Genomic DNA, 15424 nt, shown 5'->3' on the forward strand with positions numbered 1-15424 from the left:
AATATAAGAGTTGGGATGTTATGTTACGAAACACAGGCTGAGCCTCATTTGGAGTATTGTGTGTAGTTCTGATCGCCACACTATAGGAAGGATGTGGTTGCGCTGGGGAGGGTGCAGAGGAGATTCGCCAGACTGTTGCCTAGATTAGAGGACTTTACTTATGGGGAGAGATTAGATAGGCTTGTTTTCCTTAGAGCAAAAGAGGCTGAGAGGTGATCTGATCGAGGTATATAAAATTACGAGAGGCATAGACAGGGTAGATATCCCAAATTTTTTTCCATCAGAAGGGGTATCCTAAACAGAAAGGCATAGATTTAAAGTGAGAGGAAAGAGTTTTAAAGGGGATCTGAAGAGTAATTTTTTTTTACGTAGAGAGTGATCGATATCTGGATCATGCTGCCAGAGGAAGTGGTGGAATCAAATACAGTTATTACATTTAGGAGACATTTAAACAGGCACTTGAATAGGCAAGGTATAGAAGGATATGGGCCTAATGCGTAAATGAGCAAAAAGGTCAACATGGACATGGTGGGCTGAAGGGCCCGTTTCCGTGCTGTATGACTCTGTGACTGTGGGACTCACATGTTGGGCCCTCCCATTACTAAGGATGGGATGTATTTGGAGCCTCTTCCTGTTAGCTGTTCCATTGTTCACCACCGTCCACAACTAAATGTGACAGTACCACAGAGCTTTGAATTGATAGATTGGTTGTGAGATTGCTTAACTTTATCTATTGCACGCTGTTTCTTCAGGTCAGCATATGCAAGCAAGTGTGTTGCATCTTCAGCAGCACAGCACCTTATTTTTAGATGTGCCTGGTGCAACTCCTGCACTGCTCATTAAACTAGGACTGATCCTTTGTTTGACTGTGATCACAGAGTGAGGTATTTTTCTGAGTTATGTTACAGATTGTGATGGTTTTCTGCTGCTTCTATTGGGCCACAGCATCTCATGGACACCCAGCTCTGAGCTGATACATCTGCCTTCCCCACCTGTATACAACCATACCCACCTGCCCTCCCCCTTTGGCGTTCTGTCCTGCCAATGGGGCAGGACATACACAGGGATTGTGACAGATGTTGCCTGACCTGCTGAGTGTTTCCAGCATTTTCTGTTTTAATCTAGGACGTATTCAGGAATGGAAAGGAATCATGAGTATGGCCATATCAGTTGCTGCAGGACTGGTGAGGCTCTTATTGTCTGATTTACACTCCAACACAAAAAAAGAACAGTTTCTGACTGCAGATTTGGACAAATCCACTCAGGTCCCATTGCCAAGTCTTATAATTTCTCACTGGTCTAGTTATTCTAACTTTCTGAGTCAATCAAATCTGCTTTGCTTTACTTGAAAACATTGCCTTTTGCTTCAAATGCTGTCTCACTGCTTTCTTCTCTGAGTCTGTCTATGTATACCAAGATCAACTGCATGCAAAGACAATGTATTAACAGCTCGTGGTGCTGTAGGGTATTTAAACATGGAGTTCATTACTCAATAATGCATTGCGAAGGAAGAATAATTTTGGAATATTTTGCTTCTTCAAGGTTCCTTTTAAGATATGCACAGATCTCTCTGCTGAATCATGGGAAGCAGGAAGATATGGTGGAAACAACAAATAGGTAGTGCTGTTATATCATATAAAGTAATCTCAAGTGCATTTGAAATGAATCATGGCTCACAGTCAGACTCCAATTCTACTGATATTCTATGGACAGGCAAGATCTATCTCTGTTCTTCAATGGTATATTCCACTGTCATGAAAATAGGTACCTAACCTGTCTGACTTCAAACAATTTTGAACCTATGTCAATCAGCATAAGGAAATGATCCTTCCCTTTTGACAAAAATCAACATGGACTCTTTGGAATGGTCACTGTGGTCGTAATGGTAAATTAAATACTATTATTCTACATGGATGGCAAACCGTACACATGAACACAAACTCCTCAAACTCTTCATCAATGTTTGGTCATTATGAACAACTCATGGAAGTAACCTTCATTTTAACATTTCAAAAGAGTTCAACATGTAACTTTTCGACAGCCTTGTCCTGAGAACACTTGGAATGATTAATCAATGCACCACTTTAAACATCCTTGGTCATTTGATATCTAAAACCTGTGATTATAGAATAAGTATAAAATTTCACTTGCAGACTTGTCTAGGCTGGCCCTTCCTCTTGAAGTGTGTTCATTGACCTAATTTAGGATTATGTCCTCTGAGCAATCTTATTGGCTGTCACTGGAAAATCCTTGCTTACAAATTGCATATGAGAAATGAACTTTCACTACCAATGAGGATTCATGCAACAATCCAGACAGGATTGAGTAGTAGACTATCTTGATCAATTTCCAGTCTTGTTAGCCAATCTTTGGCAGTTACCACTGGTTGCCCAGGGCAGTTGTGACAGTTTTGGGTAACTTGAGAAACTAGCCATTGGAGGATATCATACATTGCACATGTTCTAAGACTTGGTAAACTTGTCCAGTGTAAGTCTTACCTTATTCCTTACTAAGGGTAAATGATTGAATCTCTTCCAACATGTGTCCTTCCCCCTAATGAGCTAGACTGCAGATCTGCATCTCCAATGATTTTCTGTAACTATGAAGTCCCATTGTTTCCCATTATAGTGGCATGTAGCATGGATGATATGCAAAGAAAGTTCTATTTCACCTGTAGTGGTATTGGTATTGGTATTGGTTTATTATTGTCACTTGTACCAAGGTACAGTGAAAAACTTGTCTTACAAACCGATCTTACAGGTCAATTCATTACACAGTGCAGTTACATCAAGTTAGTACAGAGCGCATTGATGTAGTACAGGTAAAAAAAACAATAACAGTACAGAGTAAAGTGTCACAGCTACAGAGAAAGTGCAGTGCAATAAGGTGCAAGGTCACAACAAGGTAGATCATGAGGTCATAGTCCATCTTATTGTATAAGGGAACTGTTCAATAGTCTTATCACAGTGGAGTAGAAGCTGTCCTTAAGTCTGGTGGTATGTGCCCTCAGGCTCCTGTATCTTCTACCCAATGGAAGAGTAGAGAAGGGAGAATGTCCCGGGTGGGTGGGTCTTTGATTATGTTGGCTGTTATAACACGGTGCAGCTTTCTTTTGAGGCTTCCTCTGAGGAACTTGTTGTCTCTGCATTAATGTTGTGCTTGAGACCTGTCTCACTCTGTTTCAGTTTGCTACCTGCTCTGCACAGCTGCTCTGTAGCTGTGACACATTGCTCTGTACTGTTATTGTTTTTACCCATACTACATCAATGCACTCTGTACTAACTCAATGTAACTGCACCGTGTAATGAATTGACCTGTACGATCAGTATGCAAGACAAGTTTTTCACTGTACCTTGGTACAAGTGACAATAATAAACCAATACCAATACCAAGATGGAATTTCCTCACATTCTTGGCTTTCATCTTCATGGAATTCCCAATCCAAATCAAGCAGAAGGCTTTTTGTACCTGACAACTTTGACTTGATCTTTTTGCCTCTTGGACTACGCACAAGCCTGTCCCTGAGTACATGGGTTAAAACCTCTCACGTTCCAATAATGGTATAACTTCTTGACTGCTACAATGTAATACTCACAGTTCCCCCTGGTTTTTGGTTGTATGTACCAAATGCTGTTTCAATCAGTTGTGGTTAAGGTATTCTTCAAACCTCTGAACTACCCTTACAAACAAGCTTTGCTCAGAGTTACTATGTTAGTGAGCACGCAATACTTCTTAGAGCTGATTTCCGTAAGTAGTTTTATTTCTTCTACTCTCTTACTGTAATGTTAAATGCCAGGAGAAACGTCTCTACCCTCTCCATGTGAGATGTGAACAACGTAACATCCCCAGCTTGCCCATGCATGTGCTTAGGCCACTGCATTTTTTCTATTAGCACCAAAGTGATGTCACAGTGCTCAGTCCTCCTTTGTGTTTGCCTTACCCTTGGCTTCGTTTAAAATTAAGAGACACAGGAAACTGCAGATGCTGGAATCTGGAGCAAAAAATAAACCACTGAAGGAACTCAGCGGGTTGGGTGGCATCTATGGAGGGAAATGGACAGGTGGTGTTTTGGGTCGGGACCTTTCATCTGGACTTTTATTCTAAAATTACACCATCTTCAGTCTTTTAAATTAGCTTTAAAAATCAATTGGTGAAACTTTAAAAAACTGATGCTGCTTCATTGTCAAAAGTAGCTGCCTGGAGCTCTCCCTGTCTGCCTTTTATCCAGGCAAAATGTACTTGCTGAACCTGCAGTCAGGAGATTGAACTTCAGGGTCCATTTCCTGCTGTTCTTGCTTACTGCCCTGATGCCTTCATGGCATCCACAAGGTAGGAAAGCAGTTTTTAAAGGCACAGCGCTATATTTTCTGCCCCAATTTTTTCACTCTTTGTTTAACATCCCATCCTTTTGGTCAATTGTAATGAATGCCAAGAGTAGATAAGGATACTGCTGGAGTCCCTAACATGTAGTGCTTATGTTAAGTGTGTACTATTCCTTATGTAACATATACTTACAGGATTACACCATAATCACAGACTTTTTTTAAATGCCTTCCTTAAAGTAAACAGGTATAGTAGAAAGCAAAGTAAATAATAAAGGAAGTAGAGATGGCAAAACTGAATGGATTTATTCCTTGTGGTTTTCTGTCTTTAATTGCCCTGTCCAGTCAAACAGCCTTTCTCCACCCCATTGTCCATATATTCATCAATAAACAAAAGTTTTGACAGAAAGAGTTTAAAGTGACATTGCAGTGCAGTGACTCTTATTAATCTTTAAGAGGATGCCTCGGGCACTCTCGAATGCTGGTGTCCTCAGTAGTGAGGCTGAACTGTTCAGCTAAGGTGGGTGCTGAGTTTGGCTCTGATGCTGCATCCCATTATTCCAGTAATGGTGCCTGTAAATCACTGGCCACATCTCTGGCCTAAAGCGATCTGCTCATTCTGACAGCAGTCGAAAATGTTTCCATTGCACCTGGGTCGCTTCTTTTGGAATTAAGCATCAGCTGTAGCTCAGTCAGGAGCACTCTTGCCTCTGAATCTGGATTTGTTGCTTTATGTCCCACCCTGGAGGCTTGAGCACAAAGGATTAGGCAGATGCTCCAGTGCGGTACTGAGTGCCACACTGTTGGAGGTGCTGCTTTATGAATGAGACATTAGTCCAAGGCATTTATAGTGCACATAAGAAATCCTATTGTACTATTTTGAAGAACTGATGGGGCGCTTTTCCCTATGCCCTAATCAACTTTTATTCCTCATTCAACTTTGCTAAAGTAGATTATAACATTGCTGGTTACTTGCAATGCATAAATTGGCTACCTTATCTCCTGCATTCCTCTGTGATTACACAAAAATGTGTTTATTGGGTCTAAAGTGCTTTAGATGTCTTGACAGGGATGCAAAAGGCACTATGTAAATGGAAATCTTTTCTTTTCTCTATTCGCCCAGATGTTAGAGCATGTTGCCAAATCCACTCAGCTTTATCGCAATAGTTTACAGATATTTCACAATTTAAGAAATACTTGGCTACAAATCGTTAAACCATCACCTCCACTTGTGACAAACCTTTATTTGTGCTATATCTGGGGTGAAGTTGATTACCACGGGGGTGCATTGAACATAGAACAGGACAGCACCGGACAGGCCAATTGGCCGACTATGTTGGCCGATCTTGATGACAATTTATACTAAATGTCCTCCTTCTGTGGAGGGATACAGATACACAGAATCTGTATCCCTCCATTCCCTTCATATTCAGGTGCCTGTCTAAAAGTCCCTTAAGCTCCACCAAACTACCTGCTTCCACTACTACCCCTGGTAACCCATTCCAGGCACCTACCACTCTCTGCATAAAAAATTTGCCCCTTTAAACATCCTCCTTCTAACCTTAAAAGCAAGTTCCAATATGCTTTTCCCTTTATCTAATGTTTAACTTTGCCAGAATTAAAAGTCTGAGTATGGTTCTTCACTTGTATGTGTAATGCAGCCCAAGAATATTTAAACACTAAAATTTAGTGTGAAAATCTCTTTCTTCCTCTTTTTAGGCATCAAGTATGACAATGTGAATAATACAGACTGTAGGGGATGAGCAAAATGACAGTGGAACATGGAAAAGTGAAGGAACTGCTTGCTTGTGTGATACAAATCTAATATTTTGATGATTTCTCATAATATTTGACTCATCAGCTGAACACAGACACAATCAATAAACTAATCAGTTCTGAGAATAATTGATTTTCACACCTCTCTAGTGGGGTCACCTCACTGTGACAAGAAGTTTATACAGATGGTAAGGATCAGACAGACACGCAGTGATGCAGAACTATGCCCCCAGAAACTCAGCAGGCTGCAATCGCTCTTTCAGCATTGTCTTGGTAAACTAAGCGTAGCAGAAAGAACAGTGGAAAACAGAGCAAGAATAATCCTTGTGTCCTGGCCTTACAGACGAGGGTGAAAGGAAAGTTGCCCTGTCATTATATTTTGGTCTCAAGGTTAGTATGAAACCCTTAGGGTAAGCAGCTGTCAATTAGAGATAGCTCTTACCCAATTCACTGTCTGGAATCATAGACTTATCTCCTAGCAACTGGGAGAACTCTTCATTCATGGTCACTAACCTTAACACTGCCACCAAATCAAATGCCATGGAAGAGACAGAAAAATAACCTTTTCAGATCGGACAGATGCACTCAATAAAAAGGTTCAATGAAGAACTTGAACAAAACTCACACAATTCACTTTCAGCAAAAGGATGCTTTTTTAAAGAGCAGCTAACTAGACTTTTAAACAAAAATATGTACTTGTTCAAATGCTGAAATGGTTATCAAATTTTCTTACATGCCAAAAAATTGGCTTACTTTATTGAAACAGAAGGCAAGTAGCATTGCTTGTTGCAAGACTGCTATTGTTTGGAACATGCCTTTGAATCAGGCCTTCTGGTGTACTGTTGATGCCACCAAGCCGCTAATGCAGCGTACTTACAGGATTCTGAATTTTATTGTCACCTCGATACCTAACCGTGTTTCAGTGCATCCACAAACAAGAATGATGAACTTTCAAGAGAAAGACAACTGAGCTGGCCATGGCAAAGATTTAGTGCTTTTGCATTGGCTTGATGCTATTGAAAGCCATTCTTTTGCCATAAAGTGGTTAATTAACATTATCGGTTTCAGCCCTATGTTCCCATTGGTGTGTTGCAGCTCTTAAAGGGACATTCCAGTCTTAAAGGACATTCCACTATACAAGCAGTACTCTTCCAGCTGAAAGGGAGTGGTGGCAATGGATGAAAAGATGGATACTGTAATTATGGTGGGGGGATGGGGGAGCAGTTGGCCATGGGGGTTGTTGGGGCTGGGGGGCTTTCCTAGGGGTCAGAGAGACCTGGACAGGCTGGTGAAGAACAACATCCACATGGGGCTGGGAGTCATGGCAAGCCTTGGGGCTACAGCCAAGTGTTCTTGACAGGAAGATGCAGGAGAAGTCAATGAGAGAATGTAAGTGCAGTCCCTAAGTGCCTGTATTTTGGGGCAGACTGCGATGCAGGCAAGTGCCCATGCCCACTCACCCTTCACCCTGAAGAACAAGTAGATAACACGTGCAGAGTTTGGATGACCTCTGTGAAGCAGTACTAGGCGGCAAACTGTGAGTTGTAGCAGAGATCAGTTGCAGTAGCCTGGAATGATCAGGAAGCGAGAAGGGACTGTGATCTTAACTTACAAGAGGAAAGTAGTCAAAATGCACTTGTGAGATTATATTAGCAGCCGTCAGAGGTCACAGATCTCAGTGAGGACAGAAAATCCAGTTTGAATGACACAGTTTCAGATGAAATGGGGTTGGTAAGACCTATAGTCTGTGACTGAATAAGAGCTGTCTTTTTCACATCCATAAAGTTTGATAATTTCACTTGCAGATGCATTTTGCTTGTTGTACTCTATCTGATGTGAACAATGGTGGTGAGAATGAAGATTCCACCAAAACCTAAGGTGGATTTCTCGATGGGCACGAAGACGGTCAAGAATATGCACAATATTACTCTACTGGATTAACTTAATTCTCAGCTGCACATCACTCTTCCTTTTGGAGTTGTCTTAACAAATCTCTGCTCCATGTTCAGAATTAGAAGCAGAATCTATATCAGGTTTATTATCACTGACTTGTATGTTATCAAACATGGTAGGGTGAAATTGCTTGTCAACCATAACTTTGGTAGAAGAACTGAAATGGAATGGCATAAATCTTCAGAAGTTTAAGATTTAAGATATCTTTATTAGTCACATGTACATCGAAACACACAGTGAAATGCATCCTTTGCGTAGAATGTTCTGGGGGCAGCCCACAAGTATTTTCACGCTTCCGGTGCCAACATAGCACGCCCACAACTTCCTAACCCATACGCCTTTGGAATGTGGGAGGAAACCGGAGCACCCAGAGGAAACCCACACAGACACTGGGAGAACGTTCAAACTCCTTACAAATAGCGGCCAGAATTGAATCTGGGTCACTGGCGCTGTAATAGCATTACGCTAACCTCTATATTACCGTGCCAATCTGTTTGTGTGGTTCTTCCCCTTAAAATATGGAGCACATCTACAACATGTACCCCATTTAATATAATACATCTAGGTGACCCCATTTAGCATTGTGGTGGGATGGAATGCCTAGCCCCCTTGGACCCTACTCCACATCAAAGGATTGGGATCATTAACCTACCTATACAGATGCTTGTAAAGTGGAATTACCAACTCCCACCTTGCTAGGGGCTCAGAAATTCAGAGCAATCCCAGCAGAGGAAGAACAGGAATGTCACACTGCTCAACTTTGCCCACTCTGGTAGTTGATCAATGTCCTCTGTAATAGATTACTGGCCTTCTTCTAAATTTGGAGTTCTTTGGAACACACATATCAAAACTAAAACCACTGAGAACCATAATAACTTAATGTAGTGCCACAGTGTTATTAGAACTGGCATCTGTACCATTTCCTGGCTGCATTTCAGGACATGCCAGTAAATCTAATGGAATTTTAGACCACTATATACTTTGGGCCAGAAATCACTACAGGTTTTCCTTGTCTCCCATCCCAAATCTTCTATTGGTTTCTTCACCTTATTTGAGAACAGTTAGCCCTGTGTCCTCTTTACCAACATTAGTTCGTCAAGCTTTTCCTTCTGGACTCTGTGCACAATGGTGTACTGTTCAGGTGATTCACTATTAATTGCTCCATCATGGGTGAGAATGCTTTCAACTGCCAAGCCTCGAGGCTCTGAAATTCTCTTCCTGAATCTCCCCATTATTCGACCTCTCTTTCCTTCTTTAAGACAAAACTCTTCAATAAATCTCTGTGGTAATATCCCCTTATGTGGCTCAGCACCAAATTTTGTTTGGTAACACTCTGCAAATGTGCTTTGGGATGCTTCGCTATGTTAAAAACCTTTTGTAAACTAAAGGTGTTTTTCTTGAGATAATGGGCCGGTTTCTTAAATCTTTAGAACCCACTTCAGCTTGATGAAAGGAGGATCTAAAGGAAATAATTTGGTGGAAAGAAACCTTACACATATTTAAAAGTAAATTAGGTGTAAATGTCATAAATCATTAAAGCTCAGTAAATAGAGAACAATTTGTTGCTCTATTTTGGTGAAATATGTATTGTAATATTACTGATAAGGGAAAATGAGCATGGTGCAGTCATGTTTGGACGACTGGTGTATCAGATCAGACACGTCAGAATGAAAGAGATTCTGTTACCATGTCATAGTTTCAGACAACTCTGACCTTCCTGCTTTAGTAAGTCCAGGTTATGTCAAAGTCGAGTGTTGGAGTGAATCTGAGTCAGTTTAGAAACAAACTGATCTTCTGTGGGATTACATACATGAGAGACTAACTAACACATAAACACAACGCTCTGGAGACTAAACACTCTAAATAAGCAACGTGGTATGGAGACAGACAGACACTGTGGGAGTGCGTGCATGCATGCACGAATGTGTGTGTGTGTGTGTGTGTGTGTGTGTGTGTGTGTGTGTTTGTGTGAGTGATTCATAGTTGCAACTGATCTGCAAATTGATATATGGAAGTGGCAGAGAGTGGGATGCTTGATGACAACAGAGGAGGCGGCTGATGTGGGGATCACAACAGCCACCCCCATTCTCACTGAAGGTTTCAATCAGAATCGTCTGTTGTCAAGGATCCATGAAGAATCCATGGAATGAAATGACAAAATATTCAAAGGTTTACTTGGTGCTTAAAAGCCTGGACGTGTCTCTGTCAAACTCAATCTTTAGAGTAAACCTGGATATCTGATCTGACACAGGAGAGATTGGTGGATAGTAAACAAAGAAACCTGGACAAAATTCCCCTTCCTGTCCTCGAGTTGCTCAAGCTAAATCAGCATGTTGTGGTCTCATCTGAAACAGGCATTAAACCTCAAGAGAATTTAATAAGGAGACTGAAACCCTGCACCAACATCACCCAATCCCACACCACTTTATAATTTCACTTGAGAGCTATTCCAACAAAATCAACTGAGAACCAATAATGCAAGTATTACTATCTGCACAGGCAACAATAGATGATCGCATTAAAGGATAGAAAATTTCCTCTGTCTGAGTGTTGTTTACAGTTTAATTAATTTGAGTCAAGTGAATTTCTGCTTCTTTGTGTCTTTATTACAGCTCAGCAGGAACACATGTAGGGTGCATTAAAGGTGTATTGGTACTGGTATTGGTTTATTATTGTCACTTGTACCAAGGTACAGTGAAAAACTTGTCTTACATACTGATCGTACAGGTCAATTTATTACACAGTGCAGTTACATTGAGTTAGTACAGAGTGCATTGATGTAGTACAGGTAAAAACAATAACAGTACAGAGTAAAGTGTCACAGCTACAGAGAAAGTGCAGTGCAATAAGGTGCGAGGTCACAACAAGGTAGATCGTGAGGTCATAGTCCATCTTACTGTATAAGGGAACCATTCAATAGTCTTATCACAGTGGGGTAGAAGCTGTCCTTAAGTCTGGTGGTACGTGCCCTCAGGCTCCTGTATCTTCTACCCAATGGAAGAGGAGAGAAGAGAGAAATCCCGGGTGGGTGGGGGTCTTTGATTATGCTGGCTGCTACACCAAGACAATGAGAGTCCAAGGAGGGGAGGCTGGTGTCCATGATGCGCTGGGCTGCGTTCACAACTCTCTGCAGTTTCTTGCGGTCCTGGGCAGAGCAGTTGCCATACCAAGCCGTGATACATCCAGGTAGGATGCTTTCTATGGTGCATCTGTAAAAGTTGGTGAGAGTCAAAGGGGACAAACAAAATTTCTTCATGATATGCCTGGCTTCAGGTATGCCATTGGAAGTGGAGCAAGCCTAGGCATCGTGACTGGTGAGCACATTGGGAAGTCAGGCTGTGGGAGGGGTGTCACTGTCCTGCAGCTGATTTGCCAGTTGAGCACACTGGTTGGCCATTGTTCCCCTGGTGATAATTTCTGAGGTTCATTTTAAATCACCAGCCGAGCTTCAAGGCACGAAATCAGAGATTACAATTGGGTTCTGAGCTGGTACCAGCAGGCTACGTCATTGTGGGGTTGAGGGTTTCAGTGAATTGTGGCCCAGATTATGTTTGTGCAAGTTAGGTGTACACACCTGCTCCCCAAAATTAAATCATCCAGACAGATCCTTTTCTTCCATCACCCATGGAACTAAACAAGCCTGTAGTTCTGACAAATGATACTTGGGCTGCCATTTGCATCACAGAATGTTAACATACATATTAAACACAGTTTTATGCCTGGTTGTTAACCACTGTCATCTGCAGGCCCATTTCAAAATGGGGCCTTGTCTGCAGGGAACTGCAGTGAGTTCAGATGAAGGGTCTTGACCCGAAACAGCGACTGTTCGTTTCTCTCCCTAGATGCTGCCTGACCCGTTGAGTTCCTCCAGCGTATTGCATGGTGTTGCAGGGAACTTAATCACTTGTAGTTTGGACATAGGGGGCCCTCAGCTGACCTGGGTTCCATCCTGACCCCTGCCGTTAGTGTGGTGTTTGCACATACTCCTTGTGATCATGTAGGTTTCCTCTGGATGCTGATATTTCTAAAGATGTGTGAATTGGTAGATCAGTTAGCCTGAGTGTGTAGGTGAGAGGTAGAATCTGCAGAGGGGGAGTGTTGGTTGATGGGAATGTGAGAAGAATAAAATGGGACTAGTGTAGGATTAAATGGGCAATGTGGACATGATGGGTTGAAACATTTGTCTCCATAAATCTGTGATTCTATGAAATCACATATTTGCCCCTCATCCCAGGAGTAGATTTATTTGGAATCCTGTTCCAGATTATTTGCGTTTGACTTCAGTCACCATTTTAATTTGGTATTTAAAATTCAGCCCCAGGGACTCTGGGGGATTTTATGGATTTTTCTGTCAATCTACATGGATCATGAAAGTAATCAAAAAAGCCAAAGGCCTCAAAGGAGCTGGAACATGAAAGGGAAAAAGTTATACTTCTGGAACCTTGAAAATATCCCTTCTGGAACAACATATACAGTTCACAGAATAGTGGAAATTCATTACATCCAAGGGGGCCATCTGGCTCATCATGTCTGTGCCAGCCTAAAGTATTATAATCTCTAAATCCATAGACTACTAAATGAAAAGCATATCCTTCATATGGATGTAGCGCTCTGCAAACATTTCAGGTTAAGACCTTCCATAATCATCTGATGAACAGTCAACAGTCACGGTCTGGTATGTCCTAAGCCACTCAGGTACACCATGCCCCAACACCAATGAATAGCTCATCCTCTGGCCTTGTTGTGGGTTTTTACTCCCACATAAAGGTATTGGTATTGGTTTATTATTGTCACTTGTACCAAAGTACAGTGAAAAACTTGTCTTGCATACTGTTCGTACAGGTCAACTCATTACACAGTGCAGTTGCATTGAGTTAGGACAGAGTGCATTGAGGTAGGACAGGTAAAAACAATAACAGAATACAGAGTAAAGTATCACAACTACAGAGGAAGAGCAGTGCAGGTAGACAATAAGGTGCAAGGTCACAACAAGGTTGATTGTGAGGTCAAGCGTCCACCTCATCATATAAGGGAACCGTTCAAAGGCCAGGCTATCAATGTTGCTTGAGGTTAACCTATCTAAACCAATGGGTTCAAATGTTAGCAGCCTGATGTAGAGGACCAGTACTCACTAGAAGCTTTCAGCCTCTTATCTCTCTCTCTCTCTCTCTCTCTCTCTCTCTCTCTCTCTCTCTCCATCTCTCTCTCTCTCTGTCTCTCTCTGTCTCTCTCTCTCAGCAGCATCTGTTTTGTTTCAAGCTTCTGTGGAGATAAAGAGGATTGAAAAATGTGACAAGTTTCCCCATGTCCATTTTTTCATGCCCGTTAGGCTCAGGATCATCTCACTGCACTAATTGTCAATAAAGAGAGACAATTTTTGATTGTTGATTATTGTCGATTATTGTCAGCGTGAACACAACCCACCCCTGGGTTCAGGTCGTCCCACAATCCCATCTCCTGCAGCGCTAACTGATTGAACTCTCAGGGTTTACTTCAACTTCAACTGCTGCTCTGACTGTAACCTGCCTTTTCAGAACATGTGCACAATATTTTCCCATTTTAAAAATTAATACGTGATATTGTGATTTCAACAGAAGTGAAAAGTAACAGAGAATCACAACAGCAGGTGAATTGATACATCCTGTCACCCAAGGTCTAAATTCTCCCGAAGCAATCAGTGAATGTGACTGAATGTTAACTGTTTAATGTGATATCCAGTTAGAAATGAGTTTTCGAATCAATTGTATGTGAGTGGTTTAATGCTTATTGTTGCATTTTATGTTGCGTTGTAAAGGATCAAGTATGGCAAGTTAGCTGAAAATGCAAGTGTAGTTTGATAATCAGGCAGCAAAATTCAATCACGCATGAGACCCAGGGCATCATGTGTGGGAGAACCTGCAGAAAAGGGCCATTCCATTGTGATCACTGGGTTGCTGAGGAGGTAAGATAGGGAGTGGTTGGGGGTGGAGGGTCTTGATGGGATAGCATGGAGAACAGTGAGAAGGGAGAACATCGCAGGGGCAAAGGTTATGCTGGGACACAGTGGTTTTCCTGGATGAGGGGCTACAATGGTGGTAAGTGAGGGAGAAGATCCCACTGTGGAGATGACCAGGTGGAAACTGATTGGGGTGGTGAGTGAAGTTGAGGGGAAGGTGAAGAATATCAAGAGTAAGTGGACTTTCCAGCGGGGCTCAGGCAAAATTAAATAATGTTAACCAGGCCTCAACCCTTTGGTTGATATCTGCATCATGTGTAAGGTCCAAGCCATTCGCAGGCTTTGTCTGCTCTACGGAGTTTGCGCAAATGATGTCAAAACAAGCACTGCCCCACCATTCATTCCATGTGCCTGCAGACTCTAGCACAGTGTCATATGTACTGTGGACTCACTTCAAAGTTCTAGATGTGTGCTTTTACCCCCAAAAAAGATCTGAGTGGATGCAATGATAAAGTCTTTTTAATTCTTTTGCATACCAAATTAAAACCTTGTGCTGTGCAACAGAACTTCTAGACCACACAATTTTACAGCACAGAGTAATTCCATGCAGTCCAACTGATCTATCCTCCCTCCTAAGTCTAACTAACCCCATCCACATCTCAAGTTCATCTGTGACTTTTGCCTCAAGCAGTGAGATGGTAATGAGTTCCACATTCCCAGCCCTCTCTTGTGTAAAGACATTTATCCTGATTTGCTGTTGTATTTTTATTGAACACCATCATAATTGTAAAGAGCAATGCTGAGAAGTTTTTTGTCTTCTCTTGAGCCATCTCTGTCCCGGTATCATTTTGTTTTGCATTTTTCTAGTGCCTCTATGCCATTTTTGCAACATGGAGACCAGAGTGGTGCATTGTATTCTAAGTGGATCTGACCTATGTTATTGTTTGTACTTATGGCTTTGTTCACATGCATTGCCGGTAATAATGATTTGTGACTATGTGTGCATAAAGTCTTTAACCCCAAACCAATCGAAACTTGTCTGTTCCTGGACATAAGTCGGACCAATGTTGCACCCAACACACTTACACACACATATCTCAGAATCTATGTACCATTTTGCAGCTATTTTGCAATTTATTAATATCATCCAATATTCTGTGATGATTTTTCTTGTTAACTAGTCATTAATAAGTAAATTTACCTTTATTTTCAGCACTATAAATTATGAAAATAACAATCTCAAATGCAAAGACTTCCAGGTTAATTCTTGAAAGAAATAAAATAATTACCTTCTACAGTTTTATGAACCTTCGAACTTTGTCCATTTCGTGGCTTGGCAAACTCCATCCCATTAAATGGTTCCATATGTCACGAGTACATTGGAAATCCTTCAGCAGAACACACTGTAAACCACAAATATCTCAAAATTGTAACAAAA

This window comes from Pristis pectinata, chromosome 10 (assembly GCF_009764475.1).
Source record: "Pristis pectinata isolate sPriPec2 chromosome 10, sPriPec2.1.pri, whole genome shotgun sequence".
NCBI classification, from domain to species: Eukaryota; Metazoa; Chordata; class Chondrichthyes; order Rhinopristiformes; family Pristidae; genus Pristis; species Pristis pectinata.